Below are 13,889 nucleotides of genomic sequence, written 5' to 3'. Positions count from 1 at the left end.
GCACCGACTTCAATAAACAATTTACAAAAATGGAATATAATTAGCCAATTAAACAATTAAAACTAGTCATTTCCACTGTCAATCAAAGAAATGTAAATTATAAGATAACACTTTCACATGTTACACTGACATAAATAATAACCAAAAATATAGTACCCTAACCATGGCAAAGGTGATATTAGATATGTACTTACACTATTTATGATACTATTAATTGGTACAATCTTTCTACAAATAAATTTGTCAATATATTATTAAAAGTATCAAAATATTTGTACACTTTGATGTTACACTCTAACTTATAGGAACTACGCTAAAAACACAACTGCAGATCATTAATGAGGTGAGTATTATAATAGCAGTTACTATGTAGCAGCACTTACAATGTGCCAAGCTCTGTATAAACGAGTATATTACATGCATCTCATTCAAACTGTCATAATGCTATTGGCAAGTACTATTATAATCCCCACTTTACAAAGAAGGAAACTGAGGCCTAGGAATAAATGGCAGAACCAGGATCTGAACCATAGTCTTTGAAACTCCAAATCGCATGTTCTTACTCACTACACTATGCTGTGAATAGAAACTGAAAACAAGCATTGATTTTAATACTGAAAAAGGAAAGATCTAAATGGCTGAGAGTATTTAAATAAATTATGTTAAATAAATATGTTAAAAAAATTTTGCTCTAAACATATAAGGGAATATTATGTAGCCATTAGAATTTTTTTGGAGAATACTTAGCGATATAGTAACATGCTGATATCTCAAGTTAAAAAACAAATCACGATATGAAACTATACAGAGGGCAGAAGCAATTTCCTTAAATGAACACATACACAGACACAAACTCTAAAGGGCATGTATTACTTTTATAATCCAAAAGAAAAAAATGTAAGTTATTATGAAAAATACAGGTGCGAGGTGATAACCTTAAAACCTGGCTGGAAAGAGTGGAATCAGAAAAGAAAGGATGGTTCGAGAAGCATTTCCAATGAGATGTACGGGGGATGCTGAAAAGAGGGGGTGTACTCAAAGCTGAATGCAGGGTGCTGAGTAGGAGACACTAAGGAATAGTGAAGTGAGGAGATATGAATTCCAAGAAAAGTGTCCTCCTATGAAGTGTCCCAGGAAGCTAACAATTTTGACATTTACAAATAGAAGAATTCTGGATTTTTAAAAAATTTGATAATTCTGAAAGAAAATAAGTCATTTTTAGTAACGGTATAGTGCTTCATTCCTAGTTACAGAATTCAGTGACAACAGCCCAGGACTGTGTCTTCACACCAAAGGACCCAAATATTTTTCTTGTGACGAAGTCCACTTTCTCTAAGTCAGGAGTGATCTCTGGTGTCTGTGGAGGCTGGGGGCCGGAACACTCAGACTGCACACTCCAGTGCGGCCCCAGATTCAGAGGAAGTCTCAGGAGCCAACCTTGGCTTGTCAGTTCTGACCCCCTTCTGCCACTACCAGGGGAGGAGAAAGACCATGCTGATGAAAGGGTGGGGAAGACAAGAGTGGCAGATTAGGGCAGTGTTCTCTGGCCCCCAGGGCCTCTGAAGAGCCTTGTCCTTCTTCTGGCACCCTACCTAGTGGCAACAAAGGCCAGGTTCTCGGACGATCAAACAGATTCCCTGTAGGACTGAACTCACCCCCGTCCCATACTGAGCCCTCCTCCTTCTTGCCCTGACCCCTGGCACTAAATATTAGGCTTTTCAAATTAGACATGAGCTTGGAGCTTATAAAGATACTACAAAGTGGAAAGGTCTTTATGATAACTAACAGATTCTCCAATTACTGCCTCAGTCAGTTGCGACAAAAACCTCATAAAAGAGGTCTATTAATAATTTATAGTGGAACAGCAGGAAAATAAACAAAAGGTACATACTTTACCATGTCTAGTATAAACAGTATAGCTGGAGATTAGTGAATGGGAAGGAGAAGAGATATCAGATTTGGTACATCTTCTCTCTTTTGTCCAGGCTGCCCTTAATTGAAACATCATCATTTTCACCATAATCACGAACACTTACTGAATGCTCACCATGTGCCATGGGCTTAGATGTCTTTGCATTATCTTGACGTGTATTATCTCACTTAACCCTGAGCAAGCCTTTGAAGGAGGTTCTATTGTTACCCCCATTTAACAGAAGAGGCAACTAAAGTCTAGAGAGGGTAAACAATTAGACAAAAGTAACACACCTAGTAGGTGGCAGGGCCAAGATTAGAACAGAGAATGTTCTCCTCCAAATGCACGTGGAATACTTTTTCCAAATAATATGGCTTAACATCTGAGTCCTTACAGTGGAAGTGTCAGGCACTTATAAGTGAGGTTTTATCAATATATCTCCCTCCTTATCTATTACTCATGGAAGTAGATACTGTGATACTCCCTTGTGGGATTTTAGTTCCCCAACCAGGGATCAACACTGGGCTGTCAGCAGTGAGAGGATGGAGTCCTAACCACTGGACTGCCAGGGAATTCCCCCAGTACTCCCTTTCCAGATATGGAGAAACAAAGGGTCAGAGAAGTTACGGTAAGCAATTTGTTCACGGTCACATAACAGCTGCAGAACTGGTACTCTTGTTTTAAAATCCATTTTCTAGTTTTGAAACTAGTAGGGAAACTGTTCTAGTTACCCTTGATTATTAGAGATTTTTGAAAATATAATCAGATGCAGACCTCAAATTTGGAAAACAGTGATTATACAGGGATTGATTATACCTAACTATTCCAGCATTTTCTACCTTTCCTTAAATTTTATTTCCCACTTGTTACCCTTCACCAGAGGATATTTAATAAGTAGAGCAACAAAAAAACCAAAACAAAACCATCCTTAGGGGCTTCCATGGTGGCGCAGTGGTTAAGAATCCATCTGCCAATGCAGGGGACACGGGTTCGCGCCCTGGTCTGGGAAGACACCACATGCCACGGAGCAACTGAGCCCGTGTGCCACAACTACTGAGCCTGCGTTCTAGAGCCCACGAGCCACAACTACTAAGCCCGCACGCCACAACTACTGAAGCCTGTGTGCCTAGAGCCTGTGCTCCGCAACAAGAGAAGCCACCGCAATGAGAAGAGCGCACACTGCAGCAAAGAGTAGCCCCCGCTCGCCGCAACTAGAGAAAGCCCACACACAGCAACGAAGACTCAACACAGCCAAATATAAATAAATAAAATAAATAGGGACTTCCCTGGTGGTTCAGTGGCTAAGACTCCGTGCTCCCAATGCAGGGGGCCTGGGTTCTATCCCTGGTCAGGGAACTAGATCCCACATGCCGCAACTAAGAGTTCACATGCTGCAACTAAAGATCTCATGTGCCACAACTAAGACCTGGGGCAACCAAATTAAAAAACAAAAAAACAAAAAAACCACAAAATGTCTAGAAGAGGCAAATCTATAGAGACAGAAAACAGATTGGTGGCTGCTAGAGGAGGAGTGGGTGTGGGGAGTGTGTAAAAAAATAAAATTAAATAAATAAATAAATAAATAAATAAATAAATAAAATTTATTAAAAAAAACAACATCCTCAATCAGTTTCGTTTCTCAGCAGATATAGTAAAAGATGGCATGAACATAAAACTAATTTTGGACTCTTGGTGAGTTTGTTTTTTCATGTAACATCCATTATGCATTTCATGGATAAACCAAAAATTGGTACTCATTATGATTTCCTTCTACATAAAAGCAAAGCATCCTTAATTTATTTTGAGAAAAATAGCAAAAATGACCACTGCTTAAATATGAGACTATGTAAGGAATAAGAAAACTTTTTTTTTTTTTTTTTTTTTTGCGGTACGTGGGCCTCTCACTATTGTGGCCTCTCCAGTTGTGGAGCACAGGCTCTGGACGTGCAGGCTCAGCGGCCATGGCTCACGGGCCCAGCCGCTCCGCAGCATGTGGGATCTTCCCGGACCGGGGCACGAACCCGTGTCCCCTGCATCAGCAGGCGGACTCTCAACCACTGCGCCACCAGAGAAGCCCAGGAATAAGAAAACTTTTAAAGCTTTTCATCTTTCCTTCCAAAGCATTCCTGCTTTTAAAAAAAAAAAGAAAAGTAACTGGTAGATAGCCTTATCCACCAGAGGGCAGACAACAGAAGCAAGAAGAATTACAATAATGCAGCCTGTGGAATAAAAACCACATTCATAGAAAGATAGACAAAATGCAAAAGCAGAGGACTATGTACCAGATGAAGGAACAAGATAAAACCTCAACAAAACAACTAAATGAAGTGGAGACAGGCAAGCTTCCAGAAAAAGAATTTAGAATAATGATAGTGAAGATGATCCAGGACCTCGGAGAAACAATGGAGGCAAAGATCGAGAAGATGCAAGAAATGTTTAACAAAGACCTAGAAGAACTAAAGAACAAACAAACAGAGATGAACAATACAATGACTGAAATGAAAACTACACAAGAAGGAATCAATAGCAGAATAACTGAGGCAGAGGAATGGATAAGTGACCTGGAAGACACAATGGTGGAATTCACTGCCATGGAACAGAATTAAAAAAGAAAGAATGAAAAGAGATGAAGACAGCCTAAGGACCTCTGGGACAACATTAAATGCACCAACATTCGCATTATAGGGGTCCCAGAAGGAGAAGAGAGAGAGAAAGGACCCGAGATAATATTTGAGAAGATTACAGTCAAAAACTTCCCTAAGGCTTCCCTGGTGGCGCAGTGGTTAAGAATCTGACTGCCAACGAAGAGGACTCGGGTTCGGCCCTGGTCCAGGAAGATCCCACATGCTGCGGAGCAACTGAGCCCATGCAACACAACTACTGAGCCTGTGCTCTAGAGCCCACGAGCCACAACTACTGAGCCCAAGTGCCACAACTACCGAAGCCCATGTGCCTAGAGCCTGTACTCCGCAACAAGAGAAGCCCTGCAATAAGAAGCCTGCGCACCACAACGAAGAGTAGCCCCCATTCGTCACAACTAGAGAAAGCCTGCACTCAGCAGTGAAGACCCAAAGCAGCCCCAAAATAAATAAGTAAATAAAAAAATTTTCTTTAAAAAAGAAAACTTTCCTAACATGGGAAAGGAAATAGCCACCCAAGTCCAGGAAGCAAGCACAGAGAGTCCCAGGCAGGATAAACCCAAGGAGAAATACGGGAGACACACAGTAATCAAACTGACAAAAGTTAAACACAGAAAAATTATTAAAAGCAACATGGGAAAAATGACTAATAACATACAAGGGAACTCCCACAAGGTTAACAGCTGATTTCTCAGCAGAAACTCTACAAATAGAAGGGAGTGGCACGATATATTTAAAGTGATGAAAGAGAAGAACCTACAACCAAGATTACTCTACCCAGCAAGGATCTCATTCAGATTCGATGGAGAAATCAAAAGCTTTACAGACAAGCAAAAGCTAAGAGAATTCAGCACCACCAAACCAGCTCTACAACAAATGCTAAAGGAACTTCTCTAAAGTGGGAAACAAAAGAGAAGAAAAGGACCTACAAAAACAAACCCAAAACAATTAAGAAAATGGTAATAGGAACACACATATTGATAATTACCTTAAATGTGAATGGATTAAATGCTCCAGCCAAAAGACACAGATTCACTGAATGGATACAAAAACAAGACCCATATATATGCTGTCTACAAGAGACCCATTGCAGACCTAGGGACACATACATACTGCAAATGAGAGGATGGAAAAAGATATTCCATGCAAATGGAAATCAAAAGAAAGCTGGAGAAGCAATACTCATATCAGATAAAATAGACGTGAAAATAAAGAATGTTACAAGAGACAAGGACAGACACTACGCAATGATCAAGGGATCAATCCAAGAAGAAGATGTAACAATTATAAATATATATGCACCCAACATAGGAGCACCTCAATACATAAGGCAACTGCTAACAGCTATAAAAGAGGAAATCGACAGCAACACAATAATAGTGGGGGACATTAACACCTCACTTACACCAATGGACAGATCATCCAGACAGAAAATTAATAAGGAAACACAAGCTTTAAATGACACAATAGACCAGATAGATTTAACTGATATTTACGGGACATTCCATCCAAAAACAGCAGATTACACTTTCCCCTCAAGTGCACACGAACATTCTCCAGGAGAGATCACATCTTGGGTCACAAATCAAGCCTCATTAAATTTAAGAAAATTGAAATCATATCAAGCATCTTGTCCAACCACAACACTATGAGATTAGAAACAAATTCCAGGGAAAAAAACATAAAAAACACAAACAAAGGGAGGCTAAACAATACATTGCTAAATAACCAAGAGATCACTGAAGAAATCAAAAAGGAAATCAAAAAATACCTAGAGACAAATGACAACAAAAACACGACCATCCAAAACCTATGGGATGCAGCAAAAGCAGTTCTAAGAGGGAAGTTTATAGCAATACAATTCTACCTTAAGGAACAAGAAAAATCTCAATCTAACGTTACACCTAAAGGAACTAAAAAAAGAAGAACAAACAAAACCCAAAGGTAGTAGAAGGAAAGAAATCATAAAGATCAGAGCAGAAGTAAATGAAATAGAAACAAAGAAAACAATAGCAAAGACCAATAAAACTAAAAGCTGGTTCTTTGAGATGATAAACAAGATGGATAAACCTTTAGCCAGACTCAGCAAGGAAAAGAGGGAAATTATACTCCAATAAAGATGTTAAAAAAAAAAAAGAAAAGAAAAAGAGGGCGAGGACTCAAATCAATAAAATTAGAAATGAAAAAGGAGAAGTTACAACAGACACCGCAGAAACACAAAGCATCATAAGAGACTACTACAAGCAACTCTGTGCTAATAAAATGGACAACCTGGAAGAAATGGACAAATTCTTAGAAAGGTATAACCTTCCAAAACTGAACCAGGAAGAAACAGAAAATATGAACAGGCCAATCACAAGTAATGAAATTGAAACTGTGATTAAAAATCTTCCAACAAACAAAAGTCCAGAACCAGATGGCTTCACAGGTGAATTCAATCAAACATTTAGAGAAGCGATAACACCCATCCTTCGCAAACTCTTCCAAAGAATGGCAGAGGAAACTCACTCCCAAACTCATTCTACGAAGCTACCATTACCCAGATACCAAAACCAGACAAAGGCACTACAAAAAAAGAAAATTGCAGACTAATATCATTGACGAATATAGATGCAAAAATCCTCAACAAAATACCAGCAAACAGAATCCAACAACACATTAAAAGGATCATACACCAGATCAAGAGGGATTTATCCCAGGGATGCAAGGATTCTTCAATATATGCAAATCAATCAACGTGATACACCATATTAACAAACTGAAGAATAAAAACCATATGATCATCTCAATAGATGCAGAAAAAGCTTTTGACAAAATTCAACACCCATTTATGATAAAAACTCTCCAGAAAGTGGGCAAAGAGGGAACCTACCTCAACATAATAAAGGCCATATACGACAAACCCACAGCAGACATCATTCTCAATGGTGAAAAACTGAAAGCATTTCCTCTAAGATCAGCAACAAGACAAGGATGGCCACTCTCGCCACTCTTATTCGACATAGTTTTGGAAGCCCTAGCCATGGGAGTCAGAGAAGAAAAAGAAATAAAAGGAATACAAATTGGAAAAGAAGAAGTAAAACTGTCACTGTTTGCAGATGACATGATACTATACATAGAGAAACCTAAGATGTCACCAGAAAACTACTAGAGCTAATCAATGAATTTGGTAAAGTTGTACGATACAAAATTAATGCACAGAAATCTCTTGCATTCCTATACACTAACAACAAAAAGATCAGAAAGAGAAATTATGGAAATGATCCCATTCACCATTGCAACAAAAAGAATAAAATACCTAGGCATAAACCTACTTAATGAAGTAAAAGACCTGTACTCAGAAAACTATAAGACACTGATGAAATAAATCAAAGATGACACAAACAGATGGAGAGATCTACCATGTTCTTGGATTGGAAGAAGCAATATTGTGAAAATGACTCTACTACCCAAAGCAATCTACAGATTCAGTGCAATCCCTATCAAATTACCAATGGCATTTTTTTACAGAACTAGAACAAAAAATCTTAAACTTTGTACAGAGACAGAAAAGACCCTGAAGAGCCAAAGCAATCTTGAGGGAAAAAAACGGAGATGGAGGAATCAGACTCCCTGACTTCAGACTATACGACAAAGCTACAGTAATCAAGACAATATGCTACTGGCACAAAAACAGAAATATAGATCAATGAGACAAGATAGAAAGCCCAGAGATAAACCCACGCACCTATGGTCAACTAAGCTATGACAAAGGAGGCAAGGATATACAATGGAGAAAAGACAGTCTCTTCAATAAGTGGTGCTGGGAAAACTGGACAGCTACATATAAAAGTATGAAATTAGGACACTCCCTAACACCAAACACAAAAATAAACTCAACATGGATTAAAGATCTAAATGTAAGACCGGATACTATGAAACTCTTAGGGGAAAACACAAGAAGAACACTCTTTGACATAAATCACAGCAAGATCTTTTTTGACCCACATCCTAGAGTAATGAAAATAAAAACAAAAATAAAGAAATGGGACCTAATGAAACTTAAAAGCTTTTGCACAGCAAAGGAAACTATAAACAAGATGAAAAGAAAACCCTCAGAAAGGGAGAAAATATTCCTGTCACCAGGCTGCCTCTGCTTCTCTGTCCACCTACATTTCTCCAGATAACATAATAAAACATAACAAAACCAGCTTTGAACAGATGAAGAGAAAATGGAAAATGGCATTTATTTATACCTGATTTGCAACAATGGTTAACATTTCACTGCTGGAGAATTTTTTTAAAAAGACAGGCTCACAGCACATAAAGACACAGCGCCAGTGCCAAAACAGAGGCTCATCGTTTTAGTTAGGAGTATTAGGCTATTAAGGTAGAGGGTGTCGCCACCGGGCCAGTTGGCTTCTCTGGGCTAATCATCAGAGACTATGCTACTAAATCTCAATATTAAAAAAACAAACACCCCAATCAAAAATGGGCAGAAGACCTTAACAGACATTTCTCCAAGGAAGACATACAGATGGCCAAGAAGCACATGAAAAGCTGCTCAATGTAACTAATTATTAGAGAAATGCAAATCAAAACTACAATGAGGTATCACCTCACACCAGTTAGAATGGGCATCATCAGAAAATCTACAAAAAAGAAATGCTGGAGAGGGTGTAGAGAAAAGGGAACCCTCCTGCACTGTTGGTGGGAATGTAAATTGATACAGCCACTATGGAGAACAGTATGGAGGTTTCTTAAAAAACTAAAAATAGAATTACCGTATGACCCAGCAATCCCAGGACTGGGCATATACCCAGAGAAAACCATACTTCAGAAAGACACATGCATCTCAATGTTCATTGCAGCATTATTTACAAAAGCCCGGTCATGGAAGCAACCTAAATGTCCATCAGCAGACGAATGGATAAAGAAGATGTGGTACATATATACAATGGAATATTACCCAGCCATAAAAAGGAACAAAACTGGGTCATTTGTAGATAAGTGGATGGACCTAGAGACTGTCATACAGAGTGAAGTAAGTCAGAAAGAGAAAAACAAATATCGAATATTAATGCAGATATGTGGAATCTAGAAAAATGGTACAGATGAACCAGTTTGCAAGGCAGAAATAGAGACACAGATGTAGAGAAGAATCGTATGGACACGAAGCGGGAGAGCGGGTGTTGGGGGATAAATTAAGTCTCTCTGGAAATACAGGGATCATATGTATTATCGGCCACAGCACTAAGTGCCCCTCACATGACATATGCCTGGGAAATGGCAGCTTACTATCACCTTTAGCATCCTCTTGGATAATGCATCTCAGTGGATTATGAAAAGTAGTTCTTTTCAGTAATACATTATACATTTGAATAATAAAGTTTTGCTAGACTTTATGTTACCAAGTTCAGCTGCCAGATGCCAGGCATGTTTACACAGATCTTCTACCTTTCATAGTGCACTTTTTGAGCAGCAGATAACGAATCCAGAGATTCACATATGCACTCACTTGCTGAAATCAACAGTACTCTTATGTACAAAATTTTCTAGCTGGGATGTCACAATAGGAACATTTATTATATAAAAACCATAGTGCCTCCCATAGAGTAGGAGCAAAATAAAATGTTTTAACTTTAAAAAAAGAAAAAAGTAACCGGGACTTCCCTGGTGGCACAGTGGTTAAGAATTAGCCTGCCAATGCAGGGGACGTGGGTTCTATGCCTGGTCCAGGAAGCTCCCACATGCTGTGGAGCAACTAAACCTGTGAACCACAACTACTGAGCCTGCTCTCTAGGGCCTGCGTCCCGCAACTACTTAAGCCAGTGCACCTAGAGCCCATGCCTTGCAAGGAGAGAAAAGCCCGAACGCAGCAACAAAGACCCAGCGCGGCCAAAAATAAAAATTAAATTAAAAAGAAAAGTAACCTATCTCTATTAAATAATAACAACCAGACCCTCTAAAATATTCTACTCTTACTTCTGTGGTTTTGTCTAGAAGACACTCAGTGCCTAGCCCAGAACTACCTCCATTCCACCCAGCTCTGTCTTCCTAGGACATACATTGCTAATGAATAATCAAACAATTTGGGGCTCACTTAGATATGGCCTCAGAGTCTTTTTTACACAGTCCTCCGGGCAGCTGTCACTAAACAATCAGAACTGACAGGGGAGACAAGTACTTTCAATCCTTGTTCTAGAGCAGCACTACCCAATAGAAATGGATGGCATCCATCATCCATTAACAATTGTGATGGAAATGTTCTATAATCTGCACTGCCCAATACAGTAGCCACTAGCCACAGGTGACTATTATGCACTTGCAATGTGACTGTGACTGAGGAACTGGGTTTTAGACTTTATTTAACTTAAATTTAAAAAGCCACATGAAGGTAGAGGCCACCTTAAAAGACAGCACAGCTCTAGAGCCTCAACCAGATCTGACTGAATCTTATGGGTACAGATTTATGCCTGGCTAAAGTTCAGTCTAAGCAAATTATCTCTAGATTAAATGAATTAAGAATGCCTCTGGTCCTTCCTTTCAGCTTCTCAGTTTTTTCTAGAATAGGCAGAAGAAGTCACTGAACTAAAATGGACCAGAGCATCAATTTTGGCCCTAGCAGCACCTTGTCTTTACTAGGAAAGACCAAAGGGCAGGGCTAATCTCCCAGCACTGGACAGATCTTAAGACACTCTACAAGCCAGTTAGAGTTCACACCTGGAGGTTTCTTCCTTAACAGGACAGAAGGATGATGACTATTCCTGTCACCAGGCTGCCTCTGCTTCTCTGTCCACCTACATTTCTCCAGATAACATAATAAAACCAGCTTTGAACAGATGAAGAGAAAATGGAAAATGGCATTTATTTATACCTGATTTGCAACAATGGTTAACATTTCACCGCTGGAGAATTTTTTTAAAAAGACAGGCTCACAGCACATAAAGACACAGCGCCAGTGCCAAAACAGAGGCTCATCGTTTTAGTTAGGAGTATTAGGCTATCTTAATAGCCTAATACTCCTAACTAAAACGATGAGCCTCTGTTTTGGCACTGGCGCTGTGTCTTAAGGTAGAGGGTGTCGCCACCGGGCCAGTTGGCTTCTTTGGGCTAATAATCAGAGACTATGCTACTAAATCTAGGCTGGGCAACTCATGAATTTATGCCTTGGTCACAAAGGGGTCTGGAAGATGGGATACTTAACTAAAACTCATTTTAATTATTGAGTTGAAGAACATGCCTTACTGATAATGGATATCAACATCTTTATGTTGCCTATAAGAATTTTATAAGTCTATGTTTGGACCTCTAAAATGTTCTGCCATAATTAATTTTTTAGCAAATATGAAATCTCTCAGGTTCCACTACAATAACAATAATAATAACAACAAAGTCATATTAGCACTAATGATGGCTAAATTTAATGAACACTTTGTTTTTGCCAGGCATTGTTCTAAGCAATTAACTCAATCTTCAAGACAGATCTGTTAGGTACAATTACTGCCCTCATTTATAGATGGGGAAACTGAGTTTAAGAGGTAAAAACCTTGCTCAAGAACAAATAATTGTGTCAGCCCCTAGTTTCAATTCCTGGCCTGCCTGATACAAAACCTCCCAATCTTGTAGTTTTAACCACTGTGTTACTCCCACTGCCTCATACCTTTGAACCTGAACTTACTATTCTGTCTGGGGACCAGCAGCACCTGCACTTACCTGTGAGCTTGTTAAAAATGCAGACTCAATCCAGCCTCAGCCCCAGTGAACAGAAATCTGCATTTGACAAGAGCCACAGGTAATTCATATGCATCTTAAAGTATGAGAAGCACTTGCTACAGGGGATGGTAGGAAAGGAAAGGAAAGAACAGGAAAGAAAAACCTTTCAATGCTTCTCCTCCATAAAGCTCAGGGGATCTTCCAAAAACTAGCAGAAATGCCTGAACAGAGTGAGGAACAAGATATTAAAACAACCAACGGGAAGGAGTAGAGATAATAATTCTATCAAGAACTTTGAGGTTTTACTATTTCTCATTGCTTTTTGGATGTTCAAACATTAATATGAATAATTGTTAAATATGCCAAGGATGCAAAAGTGGATAAAACAGTTTAGAACAAGCTTCTAAAATTTCAGGTCTACTCACTATGCTGCCATGAGAAATAGTGGTCATTAAAAATAAATCAAGACATTCTCTTTCTGACTTACTTCACTCTCTGTATGACAGACTCTAGGTCCATCCACCTCACTACAAATAACTCAATTTCGTTTCCTTTTATGGCTGAGTAATATTCCATTGTATATATGTGCCACATCTTTATCCATTCATTTGTCAGTGGGCATTTAGGTTGCTTCCATATCCTGGCTACTGTAAATAGTGCTGCAATGAACATTGTGGTACACGTCTCTTTTTGAATTATGGTTTTCTCAGGCTATGTGCCCAGTAGTGGAATTGCCGGGTCATATGGTACTTCTATTTTTAGTTTTTTAAGGAACCTCCATACTGTTTTCCATAGTGGTTGTATCAATTTACATTCCCACCAACAGTGCAGGAGGGTTCCCTTTTCACCACACCCTTTCCAGCATTTATTGTTTGTAGAGTTTTTGATAATGGCCATTGCTAACACGTATATATGGAATAAAAAAAAATGGTACTGAAGAACCTAGTTGCAAGGCAGGAATAAAGAGACAGACATAAAAAATGGACTTGAGGACACGGGGTGGGAGGGCGAAGCTGGGGCGAAGGGAGAGTAGCATGGACATACATACACTACCTAATGTAAAATAGCTGGCTGGTGGGAAGCAGCAGCATAGCACAGGGAGATTGGCTCGGTGCTTTGTGACCACCTAGAGGGGTGGGATAGGGATGGTGGGAGGGAGGCTCAACAGAGAGGGGACATGGGGCCATGTGTATGCACATGGCTGATTCGCTTTGTTGTGCAACAGAAACTAACAGTATTATGAAGTATAGTCCAATAAAGATCTATTAAAAAAAATAATAAACCAAGACATTTAAGCCTCCTAACAACCAGCTTGTTAAATATTCTTCCACCCCTGCCTTTCTCTAGTTGTTTAGCTAAATGAATGAGGGTCTGTGGGAAAATCTAGCCACCAGCTTGTATCATGGCCTAAGCCTTAGGGGCTGCTGGGAGATGTTTCACCCCTTGCTCTCCTCCTCCCCTTTCTCTTCTGCTCCCTCTCTCCTGGAGCGGCTTCTCCAGAGGTACCACTCCCATTCCCTTCCTCATGTCCACTGCCACGGTGACCTCAGTGCATTTTTTTCTTTTAGTACCAAAACTCTGTTTATTTTAGAGCCAACCTTCCGAATAAGGCAGGTGAGCAAATATCTGAATGTGTGGGGTAG

The 13,889-nt window shown here is 39.4% G+C and overlaps 1 protein-coding gene across 18 annotated transcripts in view; it reads right to left on the bottom strand.

Moving 5' to 3' along the window:
• The window catches only part of TTLL5 (tubulin tyrosine ligase like 5), a 309,168-nt gene that overhangs the window by 149,511 nt on the left and 145,768 nt on the right, over positions 1-13,889 (bottom strand). The gene's annotated exons all lie outside the window — the stretch shown is intronic.

This window comes from Orcinus orca, chromosome 2 (genome assembly GCF_937001465.1).
Source record: "Orcinus orca chromosome 2, mOrcOrc1.1, whole genome shotgun sequence".
Lineage (NCBI taxonomy): Eukaryota > Metazoa > Chordata > Mammalia > Artiodactyla > Delphinidae > Orcinus > Orcinus orca.
Note: the sequence above shows the minus strand (reverse complement) of the source record. Positions and strands in the feature narration are given on the sequence as shown.